General features: G+C 39.6%; 1 protein-coding gene across 8 annotated transcripts in view; it reads right to left on the bottom strand.

Moving 5' to 3' along the window:
* The window catches only part of CHD9 (chromodomain helicase DNA binding protein 9), a 230,587-nt gene that overhangs the window by 116,017 nt on the left and 95,356 nt on the right, over positions 1 to 19,214 (bottom strand). The gene's annotated exons all lie outside the window — the stretch shown is intronic.

Genomic DNA, 19,214 nt, shown 5'->3' on the forward strand with positions numbered 1-19,214 from the left:
ATCATAATATAAACAACTATCTTGCACAGAATAAGAGTAAATTAACCCAGTATACATAAACATAATTAATAAGGGGTAAATAGGTTTATTTAAGGAAAGCAAAGTTAACATTTAAAAAATCAATGAAACAGAACACATTTAGAGAATAAAGAATAAAAATAACAAGATCATGTCAAACAGTGAGAAACTGTTGAAAATAGTGTTTCAACAGCCCACAAGATAAAAATGCTTAACTAGGAATAGAAGGCAGCTTTAAAACTGATAATACATCTATGAAAAACCAACAACTGACATATCTAATGGCCAAATATTGAATGCTGTTCTCAAGATAACAAACAATACAAGGATGTTTCTCTTGCTGCTTGCTTTCAACTCAATGTTATACAGGAGATTCTAGCTAGGATAGCTGGAAAATAAAAAGAAACAAGAAATCATCTGTATGTGCACAAACACATATGCAGAAATATAATCTTTCATATTCTAAAGTGTTAAGGAAAATGGATGCAAGTTAAATATTCGATGAAGAATTTATATCTAAACTATACGAACACCTCCTATAACTCAGTAATAAGTGGACAAATCAGAATGTGCAGCTTGTGTCGCTGCAGTGCAGTCATCAACTGGCACAAGCACGTCCCTGGCTGGAATGCCAGGTGCACAAAACGGCTGTCCTGTCCTGCTTCAGCTGCAGGTCCCTGCTGATGAGCAGCAGAGCCGACAGCAGGTGTTGGGTCAGGTCCCTGCTGCCCACAAGAACCACCCAGATGGAGTTTCCGGCTCCTGGCATTAGCTTGCCCAGCCCTGGCTGCGGTAGGCATTTGGAGAGTGAATAAGTGCATAAAAAAAAATCTAGTGGTCTCTCTTAAAAATTTAAATGGTAACTATCTTAGGCATTTCTCTGAAAAAAGATAAAGAAACGGCTATTAATCCAATGAAAAGATGCTCATAACCACAATGAGATACCACTTCATATCCACTAAGATGGCTATGATAAAAGACATCCAGATAGGTATGGCCATCGTAGTGGAAGTGGACTGACATCTCATTTGGGGAGTGAGCCAAGACACTGAAGATCTTTTTCTATGTCTTTGTAACTCTGCATTCCAGATAAAGAAATTTTAAAAAATTTATTATCTCTCCTTCATCATTCTCTCAGAAAAAATTAAAATTACACTGTTACTCTTACAAAACACCATTATATCCATTTGAAAGTCATTTTTCCCTAATTGCTATATTATTATATCATTTGAATACCAAGCAATTCACCTGCTAATTAAAAGCCTATTTCACCCAAAGGGCCTTTCAGCATAGCTTTTCACTCAAATCAGAAGTTGTAACTATGACACAACAGCATAAGCACTGCTGTGGCACTAGCATCCTATGTGGGCACATGGGTTTGAATCTGTCTGCTCCACTTCCACGACAAGCTCCTTGCTAACCTGCCTGGAAAGACAGGGAAGATGGTCCAAGTCCTTGCTGTTATTCCCACACGGGGGACTCAGAAGAAACTCCTGGCTCAAGCATAGCCCAGTACCAGCTACTGTAGCCACTTGGGGAGTGAACCAGATGACAGAAGATCAATCTTTCTCTTTCCTTTTGTGGTTTCCTTTCAAATAAATAAGCAACCTAACTCAATTATATCATCAAACTAGGTCAAACAGTACAAAGCACTGAAATGAGCTTTTTTGTAAGCAATCATGATGTAGTTTCCTTTTTAGAAAAACCTATTTATTAAATTTTATTTGGAAGAATTACAGACAGAGGAAGGAGGACAAAAAAATCTTGCACCCACAGATTCAGTCTCCACATAGTTTAACTGGTCAGAGCTGGGCCACCACGAGCCTGGTGCCTAGGGGAATGTGGTGAATTCCACTGCTAGGCACAGCTGGCACTGGTGAGTGCGAGAGGTGGCTGGGAGCAGGCTAGACCAGGCTCCACTCCCCAAAGGACTGCAACAGCCAGGGCTGGCCAGCACAAGCCAGGGGATCCATCTATTTCTCTCAAAAGAGTGCTGGGTTATTTGCAGAAAGATGAATCAGAATGCAGAGACTGGGACTTTGAACTGGCATCCAGCTGGGATGCTGGCATCGTAGGCACAAGCTTAACTGGTGACGTCACAATGGTCACTCTCTTTAATATGGAAAATAATGTTACATGACTGGTACCAAAATTATCGAGTTTTATGAATGAAGAACATCAAGTTTGGGCTCGGCAGCGTGGCCTAGTGGCTAAGGTCCTCGCCTTGATCCCATATGGCCGCTGGTTCTAATCCCAGTGGCTCCACTTCCTCTCTATCTCTCCTCCTTTCAGTATATCTGACTTTGTAATAAAAATAAAATAAATCTTTAAAAAAAAAAAAAAGAACATCAAGTTTGTAGAAATTAATAGGGATAGCAACATTCATGGCTACTTAACCCCAGTGCTATTAGTTTAGTTAATACTTGTTTATATCGCGCTCCTAACAAAGTAAACTGACAAATGAAATGAGATTAAACAGATGTTAGCATCTGCTTTATCCACTTCAAATCTCTGTTCCTCAAATAAAGACAAGCTAAATATATAACTCTCCTTCTTGGTCCCCCTCCCCATGTTTATAGGTACACAGTTCATAAAACGATTAGAAAAAACACATACTTGGAAAAAAACAGACAACAGTGTCATAATAGTGGTCTCCTATGGAAAGAAAAATGAATAAAACTTGGGTTTCCAATTGTTACTAATAATGTTTTATCTGAAATAATTATTACAATTGTTAAATCCCTAGGAGTTAGATAGGAATATGAGTATTTGTTTCTACATTCTAAACTTCTCTAATTTTGCAGTGATTAAAAACAAAACTATTTATTCGATTTTTATTTGAAAGGCAGTTATAAAGAGAAGAAGAGACAGAGGGATCTAACATTGTTTGGCTCACTCCACTAAATGGCCACAATGGCTAGAGCTAATTTGAAGCCTGGAGCCAGGAGCTTCTTTGGGGTCTCCCACATGAATGCAAGGGCTCAATATCTTTGGCCATCTTCTGCTACTTTCCCAGGCCATAAGGAGAAAGCTGGATTTGAAGTGGACATCTGGGACTCAAACCAGTGCCCATACAGAACGTCAGTGCTAGAAGATTAACCTACAACACCACTGAACCAGTCCATTAGTAAAACATTTTTTGAATGTACCAATATGTAGATTAATACTGACTTACCAGTCTAGAAAGTGATAGTCTAAAATGGCTACACCATTTCAATGCTAATAGTTTCTAAAAATATCACAAAGGTGGGCCTGGCACAGTAACCTCCTGGCTAAAGTCCTCATCTTGCATGTAACAGGATCCATATGGGCACCAGTTAATGCCCCAATTGCTCCATTCCCTTCAGTAAAGCTTTATAAATCCATCCATTTTTTGACAGGAAAAGTAAAACACTTTGATATAACTAAATTAAAGCAACAAATTATAAGTAGGATGTGCATGCTTGATTAATGATGCCTAGTAAAGCACTGTGTTTTACTATTTTTAATCTGTGACACTTTCCCTCAACAATTGGGTGAGAATTATTACTATGAAAAAAGATGGGGCTGACACTGGGACACCGTATGCTGTCTGCAATGCCTATACTCCAAATGCGCACTGGTTCAAGACCAGGTTGCTTCCAACCCACTTCCCATCCAGCTCCCTGCTAATGTGCTAAGTAAAGCAGATGAAGATAACCCAGGCCCTTGGGCAACTTCACCCACATGGGAAAATCAGAAGCTCCTGGCTTCACATTGGTCAGCTCTGGACATCAAAGCCACTTGGGGACTGAACTCATAAATGAAAATCTTTTTCTGTCTCTTTGCTTTTCAAATAAACAGAATATTAAATTTAAAAAGAGAGGTCTGCAGGCAGTTGTATCTGGAGACCACTGTTAAACTTAGTTTTAAAAAAAACAAATAGTACTTTAAATGTTAAGTCATCTAATATCATGCTAAGGGATTAAGCTTGTCTTAACTCATAAAAAAAAATTTTTAAAGATGTTTTATTTGCCTATATTAAACAATTTAATACTCAAAAGTGTATCTGAGTTACTGCATTATATGTACTTTAGACAAAATTGAATAAAACGATCTTAATCATTTTTTAACATATATTGCATTAGTTTAGGCTAAGTTTCAAATAATTTTTTCAGTTTTAAGTATATGTATAAACTACTGTACCATAACAATTACCGTATTTAAAAAAACTATTTACTTATTTATCTGAAAGGTGGATCTACAGAGAGGGAGAGAGATCTTCCAGTGCTGATCAACTCCCTAGATGGCTTCAACAGCTGGAGCTGAGCCAGGTCTAACTCAGGACTCTTCGAGTTCCCCCACAAGAGTACCACCTTTCCCAGATGTACTAGCAGGGAGCTGGATCACAATTACAACAGCCGGGAATCGACTGGCATCACATGAGATGCCAGCACCACAGATGGAGGCCTAACCCATTATGCTACTACACTGCCCTCTAAAAAAATCTTTCCGTGACATAGATATTTTACTGATTCCCAACTTCAGCCAAAAATTAAACAGCAATATTTAACTCTGAAATAAGAAACCTGAGAAAATGAGACTCTCATAACCACATCATGACTAGTAAATAGCTAAAGGATACTTTACGCATTTATGAAAGCCAAAGTGGTGAAAATTAAATACATTCCTTCCTTACAGTTCAGTCTCTCTGATAAGCACTGCTACCTCTATTTCCCGGTAGTATACCACAGAAACAGTTATGACATTTATGATCTGCTTCCTTCCCTGAAGATGAAAGAAATCTAAGGAGATCTTAGCATTTCATTGCCTTTCTTAAATCATACAAGTCGTTACAGCTAACCCAGATTAGTTCAAAGTTTCCTAGAAGGAGACAGGAAGTTTGGAAAGCATATTAAAAAGAAAGCTAAGGCTACATTTCAAGAACCTGAGGAAGGAACTCTTGGCTGTTAACAGACCACTACTCCTCAAAAGATACCTTGGTGATAAGAAAATAAACAAAAAGGTATGTAATATTTAATTAGTAATTCTTGTAAAGTGTCAAAACAGTAAGCCTAGATATAAGCTGTATTACACATATCATAATAGTCTGAAAAATAAATACAGGATCTGGCATGGTAGCTTAATGGCTAAAGTTCTTGCCTTGCATGTGCTGGGATCCCATATGGGTGCCAGTTCATATCCTGGCTGCTCCACTTCCCTTCCAGCTCCCTGCCGGTGGCTTGGGAAAGCAGTTAAGGACAAGTCAAAGCACTGGGACCCTGCACCTGTGTGGGAGACCTGAAAGAAACTTCTGGCTTCGCATCAGCTCAGCTCCAGCCATTGCAGCTACTTGGGGAGACAGCCAGCAGACAGATCTTTCTGTCTCCCCTTGTCTCTGTAAATCTGACTTCCCAAGAAAAATTAAAGAAACAAATACATACACACATGCATACAGGGGTGGTGGTTGGCACAGTAGGCTAAACCTTTGCTTTTAGTACCGGCATTCCACATGTCCTGGATGCTCCTCCTATGATGCAGCTCCCTGCTTGTGGCCTGGGAAAGCAGCAGATGACCCTTGCACCCATGTGGGACACCTAAAAGAAGCTCTAGGCTCCTGGTTTTGCACCAGCCCAGCTCTGGCCATAACAGCCATTTAGGGACTGAAGCAGTAGTTCTCTCTCTTTCTCTCTCTCTAATTCTGTTTTCAAATAAACAAATCTTTAAAATAAACATGCAAATAACTAATTTTAATGTAATTGATAAATATCTATTGAACTCCTCTAAGTGATAAGGTGCAGGGGGATGCATACAAGACAGGAAATCGATGTACTAATAAGCATCATCTGTAAGAACTACCAAGTGGTATGTTTTCCTCATATTGTGACCAAAACTAGATTATTTCACAGAACTGATATTTTAAACGAAAATGATAAAAAAAAATGTCAGTAGCAACATATCCTAAAAATTATCCTAGCAACTGGAAAAACTTCAATACTGATTAGATTTTTAAAATGATATGGAATTATTACTTATTAGGTGTGATAGTGAATAGAAGATACTCATACAAAACAATTTCATTATTCTTAAGAAATAACACGATGACTTTGGAAGTAACTATCTCATGACGGGGCCCAGTGATGTGGAATAGTTGGTAAAGTCACTGACCGCAATGCTGTTTCCCATAGGGACGCTGGTTTGCGTCCCAGCTGTTCTATTTCTGATCCAGTTTCCTGCTACTGCCTTGGGAAAAGCAGTGGAAGATGGGCCAAATGCTTGGCCCTGCCACACAGGAAACCAAAATGAAACTCCTGGCTTCAGCCTGGCCCAATCACAACCACTGTGGTCATCTAGAGAATGAACCAGCGGATGTGAGATTTCTCCTTTTGTGTGTCTCCCTCTTTCTCACTTTCAAGGAAACAAACCTTAAAAAAAAAACTCAGGATGATTATAATTTACTTTCAAATCATACAAACAAAAACAACTAAATTCATCTACTCATTTGTAGGTACAAATAAGCCAAACATGGCAAGACATTTATTTACAAGCCTTGAATTCAGGTGACTCATTCAAACTTTGAAATCCGTAATTCCATGAACATAGATAGATGACATTGTCTTTAAGAAAAACTATATAATCATTCATAATTTTTTTCCTTTTAAAATTGAGAGATCATCTGACAGTTTACCCCATAAACAGCTTCAACAGGGACGGGACAGGCTGCAGTCAGGAGCCCAGAGCTTCACCCAGGTGGTGGCAGGGGCCCTGGCATTTAGGTCACCTTCTGCAGCTTCTCTCAGGTCAGGAGCAAGGAACCAGTCCAAGTCTTGTGGAGCTGAGCGGCTGCAGCCAATTGGGCCATCTTCAATGCAGACTAGTGGGACGGGTTCTGGATCTACAGAACTGGCTTGACCAGCCTGTCATGCCAACTTATTCTGGTTTGATTCCATGTTCCATAGTCAGCAGAAACTTGGTTGTGTCCACAGAGAGGGAGTATCCCTCTGCATTGTCCAGTTTCTTATGAGCCTGGATAGGGGAGTGGTTACTTGAAACAACCCCCAGAGCCCAGGTGAAGGCAAGTACATCCTGGGGAAGGGGCCATTTGATTGACATGTAGGCAGACAGGACTCCATAGAGCAAGGGGAAGTGTGGCTGTCAATTGGTAACCCTAATCTAACTACCTCCCCATGCCATTTCATTGCACATTCAGCGACTTTCAACCCTTGATCAAATGGATTGCTGAAGAATGGAGGTTTATCACACCTTCTGTTATACTCTCTTCTAATTCAGGACAAAGCTCTTATCTAACTTGGGTCAGAAATCTCTCCTTATCTCATCTAATGAGTCCATCCCACCAGCTGGAGAATTTCTAGTCCATGCCAATGGCTGTGTCCCCAGCATGGTCCTCATCACCCTACCCCTGCCAGCACAGAACCATGCCCAAGGTCCCAGGTGCTCGAAACAAGCAAGGGTAACCACTCTATCCCAACAGAAAGGAAGGAAAGAATGGATGAATTATCCAAAAGTTCTTTTTTTTTTTTAAAAGATTTATTCATTTTATTACAGCCAGATATACACAGAGGAGCAGAGACAGAGAGGAAGATCTTCTGTCCGATAATTCACTCCCCAAGTGAGCCGCAACGGGCCGATGCGCGCCGATCCGATGCTGGAACCAGGAACCTCTTCCAGGTCTCCCACGCGGGTGCAGGGTCCCAATGCATTGGGCCGTCCTCAACTGCTTTCCCAGGCCACAAGCAGTGAGCTGGATGGGAAGTGGAGCTGCTGGGATTAGAACCGGCGCCCATATGGGATCCTGGGGCGTTCAAGGCGAGGACTTTAGCCTCTAGGCCACGCCGCCGGGCCCTATCCAAAAGTTCTTAACAGCATTTCCTAAACCTGAAATATCTGAATTGTATCATAACATACAGGAGCTAGCCTACAGGTTGATTTCCATCATGCCCCAGGTCAGAGACAAGCTACTTGGAAATCCTCACCAACTTTTCCGTTTTAGAATTCCTTGCCACTGTTCCTGAGAAAATCATATGCCTTGAGATCTGTAAAGACAGGTCCCTACCCTGGCTACTTTGCTATGTGCCCCTTCAGTGCCAAAAAATATGGGCCATCCCTGCCAACCTCCAAAACATATTCTCTATGAGGAATGGGAAACCTCTTTTCTGAAGATGGTTGTTCGGGTTTTTATAACATCATTCCAAGCCATACACTGTTTCCAAATGTAAAAATTAGCCACCTATTGATATACTGAATTTTGAATCACACTTGTGTTTGCCTTAGTAGTACCAGACCAAGTCATTTCATGGGCCTTATAAAGTCTATGGGCCAGACAGTTCACAATCTTACTCCTACTTACAAAGTCAGTCCGGCCTGCTCTGTAGCTTTAATCTCTCAAGGATGGACATTATTGCCAGTAGGAGCTTGTCTAGGCTAAACGAATGAAGAGAAGTAGATGGAATCTAACGTGTACAGTGAAAACTATGCACGCGGGGTCAGTAACAAGCTAATCCTCCACCTGTGGTGTCAGCATCCCATGTGGGCCAGGTGTCGTGTCCCAGCTGATCTGCTCAGCTCTGGCCATTGCAGCCATTTGGGGAGTGAATCAGTGGGTGGAAGACCTACTCTATCTCTCCTTCTCTCTGTAAATCTACCTTTCAAATAAAAATAAACCTTAAAAAAAAGAAGAAAAGGAAGAACATATTCACATTCATGAGGCACATTGAGGTAAATGGAAGTAGGAGTTTACTGGCATGATTTAGTACTTTAGACTCTTAAGATCCACAGTATAAAAGCTTTCATTTGCATTTTTAAAACAGATTTATTTATCTTTTATTTGAAAGTCCGATATACAAAGAAGAGGAAAGACAGAGAGGAAGATCTTCGGTCCACTGATTCACTCCTCAAGTGGCTGCAACGGCCAGGGCTGAGCTGATTTAAAGCCAAAAGTTTCTTCCGGGTCTCCCACATGAGTGCAAGGTCCCAAGGCTTTGGACTGTCCTCAGTTGCTTTCCTAGGCCACAAGCAGGGAGCTGCAAGGGAAGTGGGGCCACTAGGATTAGAACCAGTGCCCATATGGGATCCTGGCGCCTACAAGGTAAGGACTTCGGCCACTAGGCTACCACCCCAGATTCTTTCATTTGTATTTTAATGGGATACAAAATATTAGGCATCAACCTGCATTAAAATTACTTAAGAGGAGTTGGTGATACGGCCCAGTGGCTAGATCCTTGTCTTGTACATGCCAGGATTCCACATGGGTAACAGCTTGTGTGCCAGCTGCTCCACTTCCCATCCAGCTCCCTGCTTGCGGCCTGGGAAAGTCTTGGGACCTACCCACATGGGAGACCAGAAAAGGCTCCTGGCTTCGGACTGGCTCAGATCTAGTCATCCACCAGTTAACTACCAGATGAAAGATCTTTCTTTCTCTCCTCTCTGAAAATTTGCCTTTCCAATAAATAAATCATTTTAAAAATTACTTTTTTTCAATTTTTTAAAATTTTTAATTCATTAATTACATTGTATTATGTGACACAGTTTCATAGGTACTTGGGTTCTCCCCACCCCTCCCCAAACCCTCTCCCCATGGTGGATTCCTCCACCTTGTTGCATAACCACAGTTCAAGTTCAGTTGAGATTCCCCCACTGCAAGCATATACCAAACATAGAGTCCAGCATCTTATTGTCCAGACAAGTTCAACGGCTTCTTAGGTATACCCTCTCTGGTCTGAAGACAGAGCCAGCAGAGTATCATCCCGATCAATTAAAAGCTCCAACATACCATCAGCAAAAATTTACATCATTATGGAATTAATTGACATAGTAATGAGTAACCAATATGTTAAAAGTAAATGCGAGTTCTTAACCACCTTCTGTGACCACCTCATTGACATTTCAATTTTAGTTTATACACAACATATAACATATATAACATAACAAAGTAAAAAAGCAACCCACAGAATGGGAGAAGATCTTCGCGCACTACGTAGGTGATAGAGGGCTGATCTCCAGAATATACAAAGAGCTACAAAACAACCAAAATGTCAAAACAAACAAGCCACTCAAGAAATGGGCACAGGAAATGGGCAGACACTTCACAAAGGAACAAACCCAAATGGCAAATAAACATATGAAAAAATGCTCAAGTTCCCTGGCAGTAAAGGAAATCCAAATTAAAACATCAATAAGGTACCACCTAACGCCAGTAAGACTGGCCCACATGAATAAAAGCACCAACAACACTTGTTGGCAAGGTTGCGGGGGGGGGGGGGGGGGGGGGGGGGAAGGGAACCCTACTCCACTGCTGGTGGGGCTGCAGGCTGGTACAGCCTCTATGGAAATCAGTATGGAGAACATTCAAACAACTCAAAATCAACATACCGTATGATCCAGCAATAGCACTCCTAGGAATATATCCAGAACACTTGTTTTATGAGAAACCAACATGCACTCCTATGTTCATAGCAGCACAATCAGTAATTGCAAAAACATGGAAGCAGCCAAAATGCCCATCAGCAGAGGATTGGACAAGAAAGCTATGGTTCATCTACTCCATGGAATACTACTCAGCTATTAAAAAAAACAAAATGCAGTTCTTTGTGGCCAAATGGGCCAAACTGGAAACCATAATGCTAAGGGAAATGAGCCAATCTCAAAAGGTTAAATACCACATGTTTGCCTTAATTTAAGATGATATGATGTTATGTATAACATGTTATGTTATGTATGTTATATGTTGTGTATAAAAATTACTTTTAAAAAAGGATATAACTCATCTGCAAGAACATGTCCTACTTAATGGAAAAGGTGGAGCAGTAGACACAGGCCCTGTTGTAAGAAGAGAATATGGCAGCACATTTGGTGCTGTAGCAGAAGGAGAGCAGAACAAACTGGACAACCAACCCAAACAATGGCAGCAAACAATCTGTGTGAAAGGAGCCAGTGGGCATTGGGAGGGTGACATCACCCTTGGATCGGTGAAATCGGCAGCGTTTCGGAACTACCCAAGCCACTTGGCCAGAACCCTGGGGATATGTACACACTGAGACTCAGGGTCGATATAAGGAGGCAGTTCCTCATCCCTGGGTACTGGGACATGAGGAAGTCATGAGTGGTTTCCGTGTTTGTCTCTCCCATTCGCCCAGGAACAAGAATAAATAGCAAATTTGGAAGCAATGAGTTCACCCATTTTTCCCTAAACCTTGATTTGTCCCACCCTGATTAAAAATGTAAGCATTATTAAAAAATAAAATTTAAAAAATTGGTGATACACCAAAAATTTTAAAAATTAGTTAAAAACCAGCTATGTAACATAAAGAGCAAAGGAAAATAGATAAGCTCAAGGAGGAATTCTTACACCTACAGAACTGTATCATAGAAAATAAGAAGAAATCTCTTTAGACTGTACTACGAAAAAGCTATATAGGCTTTATATCTTGGCCTCAGTTTCTACAAAGGCAAATTCTAAAAAATACTGATTAAATGACTAAAGTTCCTTCTAGCTCTAAATTGGTTCTAGTTCTTTGTTGCAAAGAATTATTATTAAACTGACTTTACAATTTATAAGACATTACCAATTTACTGTCATGTGTATATATTATTGATGAAAAGCCACAGACAATAACTTGCCTGGGAGTCAGCAGACAATAGCTAAGTACCAGCCACAGATGTGGAGTTCCGGGCTCCGGCCCCTGGTCTGGTCCAGACCTAGCTTTGAGGACACTCATAGAATGAAATAACAGATGGAAACCTCCCCATCCCGAGCACCCCACCTCAGTCACTTTGCCTTTCAAATAAATAAAAATAAATAAGGTTGGGGGATAAAAAGAAATTTAAAAAATTACAGAACATTATTAGTATATAGTGTTACTGTATGTTAAATTTCTTTCTTGTGATTAAAGTACTCTACTCCTGTAGGATAATGTTCCTATTCTAATACAAGTCATGCTAAAAGATTCAGGAGTAAACGATGTTTGCAACTTATTTTGAAATGGGGTTCAGCAAAAGAAAAGCCAAAAATAAAAACAGAGCACGAAAGCAAATGTGACAAATATTAACAAGCAGTGAATGCATGCAAAGTCTACATGGGAATCTACTGTATTATTCTTTCTTATTTATATTTCAAAATAAAAATCAAAAAGACTTTCAGTATTGTTTGAAGAACTTCATAATATTGACATTAAATATTGCTTAAGCTGGCTCACAGCAATCTTTCTTCTTCATAAGAACAAAAGTACCTTGGGGCAACCAAGGTGGCATAGCAATAATCCTCCAATTGCAGCACCAACATTCCATATGGCCATTGGTTCAAGTCCCAGCTGTTCCACTTCCTGATAGCTCCCCACTTACAGCTTAGGAAAGCAACAGAGGACGGCTCAAATCCTTGGACCCTTACATCCATGTGAGAGACTGGAAAAAGCTCCTGGCTTCAGCCTCCAGAACGCCTCAGCTCTGGCCATTACTACCATTTAGGGAGTGACTCAGCGAATATAACATAAATCTCTTTGTCTCTCCCTTATTCTCTTTAACTCTGACTTTTGAGCAATTAAAAAAAAAAAGTACTACAGCAGTTTTCGTTTTGTAATAATTTACAATAAATTTAAGATGATGAAAATCTAAGAAAAGAGGCTACTTTCTTTGCTCTGCCACTTAGAAATACACAGGTTGAACATATATATATATATATATATAGAAGATAGCCAAAACACTATGAAACAAAGAGCTTAGAAACTTAGAGAAGCATCTTAACATCTTTAAGGGCAAAAAATTCAGTTTTTGCTTATAAATAACTCCCTAAAAAATCACCTAGCAGGCCTGGAGTGATGGCTCAGTGGCTAAATCCTGCATCACATGTACCAGGATACCACATGGGTACCAGTCCATGTCTCAGCTGCTCCACTTCCCATCCACTTCTTGTCTGACACCTGGGAAAGCAATGGAGGATGGTACAAAACCTTAGAACCCTGCACCTGAGTGGGAGACTCGGAAGAAGTTCCTGGCTCAGATCAGCTCTGCTAAAGCCTTTGTGGCCGTTGGAGAAGTGAACCAGTGGATGGAAGATCTTTCTCTGTGTGTCTCCTTCTCTCTGTAAATCTGCCATTACCAAAAAATAGTAATTTCAAAAAATCATGTAGAGCTTAAGGAAAGCTCTAGAAACCACCATCAAATGAAAATGAAGCAGAAATGAAGAGAACATCTCTGACAATAAAAATCAATTGGAAAACAGCCTTCCACTTGAGTTCTTCCAAAAGACCCTTCCTTATGCACCTCTGTACACCAATGTCCAATTACCATAATTTCTAACACAACTGACATTTAATAAATAATAAAAAAGCATTAGGAATGCAACATTTCTGAAACATAAAATACAATTTATATTTACATTTCACAGGATACAATAAGGGTACAATTTCTAGATACTAGAGACATACTTTTAAAATCTGTGACATAGAAAAAGCAACAAAAAACCTCTAAAGGGATTTTCTCAGCATATGAGCGTACGCTTCATAATAACATTTTTATCTAAGCACGATGTGCTATTTCTCTCACTTTGATCATTCTTAAACATGGTCATTTTACCTATGAAGACAACCTGCTAACACCATGTGACAATAAGCAAGTCACAATATTTCTAACCTTTTTCGTTTTTTTTATATATATCGATGTAATAAAATCTTGCACAGCTCTAAAATTCTATGAATCTATGAAATGGTCAATGTAAACATATCTTTTTCACTTATACAAACCTACATTCACACAGAGGGAAGAAAATCTCATTTCTAGATCTTCCTCCTTTCATAATTTAGTTATTATTTGCATGGCTGACAATAGCAAATGACCATTTTATTTAATTAAAAACTACGGCCTGTGCTTCTTAATCACACATTTATCATCTCTTTCCATAAATTACTGACATCATATTGCATCAAAATATTTATTTAATTTAAAATAATTTCAATCCAATTCCTCAAATAGAGATCTGATCACCTATATTTAAGTATTCCAAAATAATGTAATACTTAAGTAACAGAAATGAAGATGACATTATTTTATAAGTAAATGAGAAGTACTAAGGTATTTGGGAGTATGCAACAATAAAATTAAACACAACAGTATTTTCTTATACATATTCTGAAATTCATGTTCGACTTCATGCTCACCACATACTACACCAATTCACAAATGTCTTATCAGTGCTGGATATTCCCCGCCCCTGGAATTTACTTCCTGTTCAACTCTTGCCCTAAGTAAGTATGCTAGATGTCAACAGCCTTAAAGTTACTTACTAGTAACAATGGGAACATGTTAATTAGATCACTGGGAAGTTTACTGGAAGAATATAGCCCTTCTATAAATTGGTACATAGTTTAATAATAGCACAACCAAAAATAAACCCACATTAACTGAAAAGCACCTAAAAGAGAAATTCCTAAAAATTTCCAGGCTGTGCTTTGGCTTGGTCCGACTTTGGAACTCTGAAACCTATTATAACTAACACAGTGGCAAATGTAAAAAATTCAGGCAAATTCTAATGGAGAGAAAGTACCATATAAAAATTTTAATTATTCACGAGCAGAATGTAAATATTACTTAAGTGGTTTTCTCTTTTTTGTCTAAGTAACAAATTTTCACAATGTATATACTTAATGTGTTTCTGACTTAAGAAAAATAACCTCTAGGAAAAAATGAGCAGTTTGGTAGCCTCTAAGATCAATGGTATAACCCAGTATAGCAAATCATTTGCTTTTCTTATAAAAGTTTATTCTAAACTGTCCATAGAAAACAGAATTAAAAGGTGTTTATTTTGTTGCAAAAAAAGGTTTGAAATCATGTATAAAACATAATATATGCATGCATAATATATAATAAATATGATATACATGTTCACATTTTTTTGAAGACCTTTCATATGCAAAGATTTCAAATTTTTGGTACCAAAGTATAATTCCATTTTCCATAAACTTTAAAAGTCTCCTCATGGGCCCGGCGGCGTGGCCTAGCGGCTAAAGTCCTCACCTTGAAAGCCCCGGGATCCCATATGGGCGCCAGTTCTAATCCCGGCAGCTCTACTTCCCATCCAGCTCCCTGCTTGTGGCCTGGGAAAGCAGTCGAGGACGGCCCAATGCATTGGGACCCTGCACCCGCGTGGGAGACCTGGAAGAGGTTCCAGGTTCCCGGCTTCAGATTGGTGCGCACCAGCCGTTGCGGCTCACTTGGGGAGTGAATCATCGGACGGATGGAAGATCTTCCTATCTGTCTCTCCTCCTCTCTGTATATCTGACTTTGTAATAAAATAAATAAATCTTTAAAAAAAAAGTCTCCTCACATACATTTTCCTTTTTCTAATAACTTGCACAGAAAGTTTCAGCTTTAGTAAATTTTCAAATATCTAAATGCATATCAAATAAAAATAATTGGTAGAAGTGTAAGAATAACCATCAAACATTTTACCAGGGCCAGGAGTTTGGCAGTTAAGAATACAGGTTATGGAATCAACGTCCCATTTCAGGGTACCTGGGCTCCCCACTCTGGCGGCCAATTCTGCCTCTTAACGCAGCTCCTGTAAGCTAGCAGTGACACAAGCATTTGGGTTCCTGCCACCCACTGGGGAGAAGCCCTCAGTTTGGGACTAACAGCCAGTATGGATATTTGGGAAATAAACTGGAGAATGAAAGCTCTGTATATCTGCCTTTTAAGCAAATGAAAGCGAAATAAAGAATGTAATACTTGAGTATTTTCTTAAGAAAATTATAAAAATTGCAGATTTCTTCCACATGGTCTCCTAACAGAGTATTCTAGACAAGCGCCACAACTCTGCAATAGGAAAAATACCATCTCCAAGAAGTAATTTCCTGACACTGCTGAATGCTGGAGGACTTGTCAGATTTCTTTACCTTTCTTCATCAATTATGATAGCTGCTCAGGAGCTAGACAATATGATTTATCCTACATTAAGCCTAAAATTACAACTATAGATCCTTAAGAATGGAAAGAACCCAGCAACTGAATCTATCATACACCCACTATGGAAATTCTTTCTATGACTCATTTGGGCTTCACGTTTTTTCCTTGTATTAAATGAAAATCTGCTTTTCTGTGATTTCCACTGACTAGAGCTAATATTGATAACTAAAATTCTTGAAACATTTTAACATAATTACTGGGTTTCTCTTTTAGGGTTTTGTTGTTACTATTTTATAAAAAACATAAATATGCCAAAACACTGCTGAAAGCAATAATCTTGTTCTTATGTGGTTGTTTTAGAATATTTTCCCTGTATTAATGGATAAGATATTGTCGATACAGGCAGAAAACAAGAGTTACAGTGTTCTCCACTTAAAAATTCCAAATTAGATAGATTTTGGAATAAAGAAATCATTTGGTATCATATATTACAATGCAGTTATAACTTCGAAATACAGAGAAAAGGGATGAGGACCACAGATACTGGAGAATCAAGCGGAGCTGATTCCAGCATACATGCTTACTATCCAGGTGACTCGGGAATGAATTTATCTAACTTCTTCTCACCTCAATTTTGTCCAAGGTACACTGGGCATGTCCAGTTGTGACTAGCGCTGATGCCACGGCATAGCAGCTTAAGCTGAGAGCTGCCAACACGAGCATCCCGTATGGGTGCTCCACTTCCAACCCAGCTCTCTGATAATGGCTGGGAAAGAAGTAAAAAATGACCCAAATCCTTGAGTCCTGTTCCCACATAGGAAAGCTGGAAGCAGCTCATGGCTCTGGGCTGTGGACAAGTCCAACACTGGCCATACTGGCCATCCGGGAACTAAATCAGCAGATGAACTCTCTCCTTGTCCTACCTTCTGTCCTTCTCTAACGCTGCCCTTTAAAGAAATATTAAAAATAAAAAAGACAACAAAAACAAATTGATGAAAAGCCTTAGAAAAATTAAGAAGTTAATAAACTTTATGCTTCGCAATTTCAGTTATACACTGGACAAAATATCTGAACCAATCACGGACGCATATAGGTGAAGTTCAATCAGTAGCAGTTTTTCCCAGGATACATCCTTCCTAACATGCTTGATTCTCCTCCAGCAGAGGGAGCAAAATCACAATGTTCAACTCCTAAGAGGGGGAGGCTGGAGGATTTATAAGTCTTTTAAAAGAAAATATGCATATTTTGGTGCAATGTCATGTTTCCTTACATGTATACATTATATTATATAAATATCATTCAAGTATCTTCATATCTCTCAAGACATTTCAAGAAATATGGTGGAAATATTATTTGAAACAGAACTAAAGTCAATCTGATTTTTTTGCAAATACTTGAAATCTTGAAATTACAAACTGGAAAATGATTCATACTTCATTATCCATGAACCTAATGACAACAAAGTTACTTGAAACATTTTATGAACCCTTCATTTTACAACAGGGTTTCAGAAAAACATAAAATATATACAAATATTTTTAAAGTAAGTATAGAGCAGGCATTTGGCCTAATGGTTAAGATGCATCCCCTATTGGAATGCCTGAGTTTGAGTTCTGGCTCCACTTCCAATTCCAATTTCCTGCAGACGGGTACGCTCGAAGGCAGGGGATGCCTCAAGTTGTTGAGTCATGGATACCCATGTAGGAGACCCATACTGAGTTCCAGTCCTGGCCCAATCCTGGCTATCACAGTTATTTGGGCAATAAACCAGTGGATGGGAAATCTGTCAATTATCTTGTTACTTTGCCTTTAAAACAATTTTTAAAGAGGGGGGAGGGGCCAGCACAGTAGCCTAGTGTCTAAAATCCTCATCTTGCATGTGCTAGGATTCCATATGGGTGATGGTTCATTTCTTGGCTGCGCCACTTTCCATCCAGCTCCCTGCTTGTGGCCTTGGAAAGCAGTCGAGGACAACCCAAAGCCTTGGGACCCTGCACCCACGTGGGAGACCCTGACTCCTGCTTTCGATGGGCTCAGCTCCGGCCATTGCAGCCACCTAGGGAGTGAACCAGTGGATGGAAGACTTTTCTCTCTGTATCTGCTTCTCTCTATAGATGTGACTTTCCAACAAAAATAAATAAATCTTTAAAAAACAAATAAAGGAAATAAAATATAATTTTTTGACAAATTAGAGAGTATAGAGAAAAGATAAAATGCAATTTTACTACCCAAAATCAGCATATATCCTTCTGGTAATTCTTCATGTGTATATTTTCATGCTGCTATTAAAATAATGCTTATTACATATTTCACATAGTTCTAAACATTTTCCCATGATGTAGCAATTCTTTTGAAAGTCTTATTCAACAGGTCCTATTTTATTTCATATTTTATGGTTTAGATACACAAAATTGCATACCCAACTCAAAGTCACACAGGAGCTGATGCTGAAATTAAAACAATCTAGAACAAGACCCTGCATTCTTTGCTTGAGTTTTGTGTTTGTTTTTTTTAACAGTTAGTTATTTTTGGGCCTGGCATGATAGCGTAGCAGTTAAAGTCCTCGCCTGGATCGTGCCGGGGTCCCATATGGGCACAAGTTCTAGTCCCGGCGGCTCTACTTCCCATCTAGCTCCCTGATTGTAGCCTGGGAAAGCAGACGAGGACGGCCCAAAGCTTTGGGACCCTGCACCCATGTGGGAGACCCGAAGAGGCTCCTGGCTTGGATTAGCTCAGCTCCAGCCGTTGTGCTCGCTTGGGGAGTGAACCAGTGGATGGAAGATCTTCCTCTGTTTCTTTCCTTCTCTCTGTACAACTGCCTTTTCAATAAAAATAAATAAATCTTTTAAAAAAAAAAAAGTCACTTATTTTAAAGGCAGAGTGATAGGCTTCCCATTTGCTGGTTCATTTCCCAAATGGCAGCAAGAGTTGGGAGTGAGCCAAGCTGAAGTCTGGAGCCAGAGGTTCCATCCAGTCTCCCAGGAGGGGGCCAGGAACTCATGTATGACAGCCAACACACGCTGCGTCGTGGGCAGCGGCAGGGAGCTAGATGAAAGGTGGACAAGCTGGGACTCCAGGCGCTAACTCAGCATGGCATGCAAATGTCTCACGCGGCAGCTGAAGCATCTACACCACGACACGCACCCTGAGGGCGCATGCTCACACATCACTGCCATCTTAACCATGAACTATGCTTTCCCCAGTACTGTTACTCTTCAAAATCTCTTCAGTGCTCAACATAGTCATCTTATAAAAAGCTATGCAATGCCATTTCTAGCTAATTTTTTTAAATGAGAGTACCAAATAATATAAACATCTTTGGATAA

The sequence above is a fragment of the Ochotona princeps genome, chromosome 16, assembly GCF_030435755.1.
Source record: "Ochotona princeps isolate mOchPri1 chromosome 16, mOchPri1.hap1, whole genome shotgun sequence".
NCBI classification, from domain to species: domain Eukaryota; kingdom Metazoa; phylum Chordata; class Mammalia; order Lagomorpha; family Ochotonidae; genus Ochotona; species Ochotona princeps.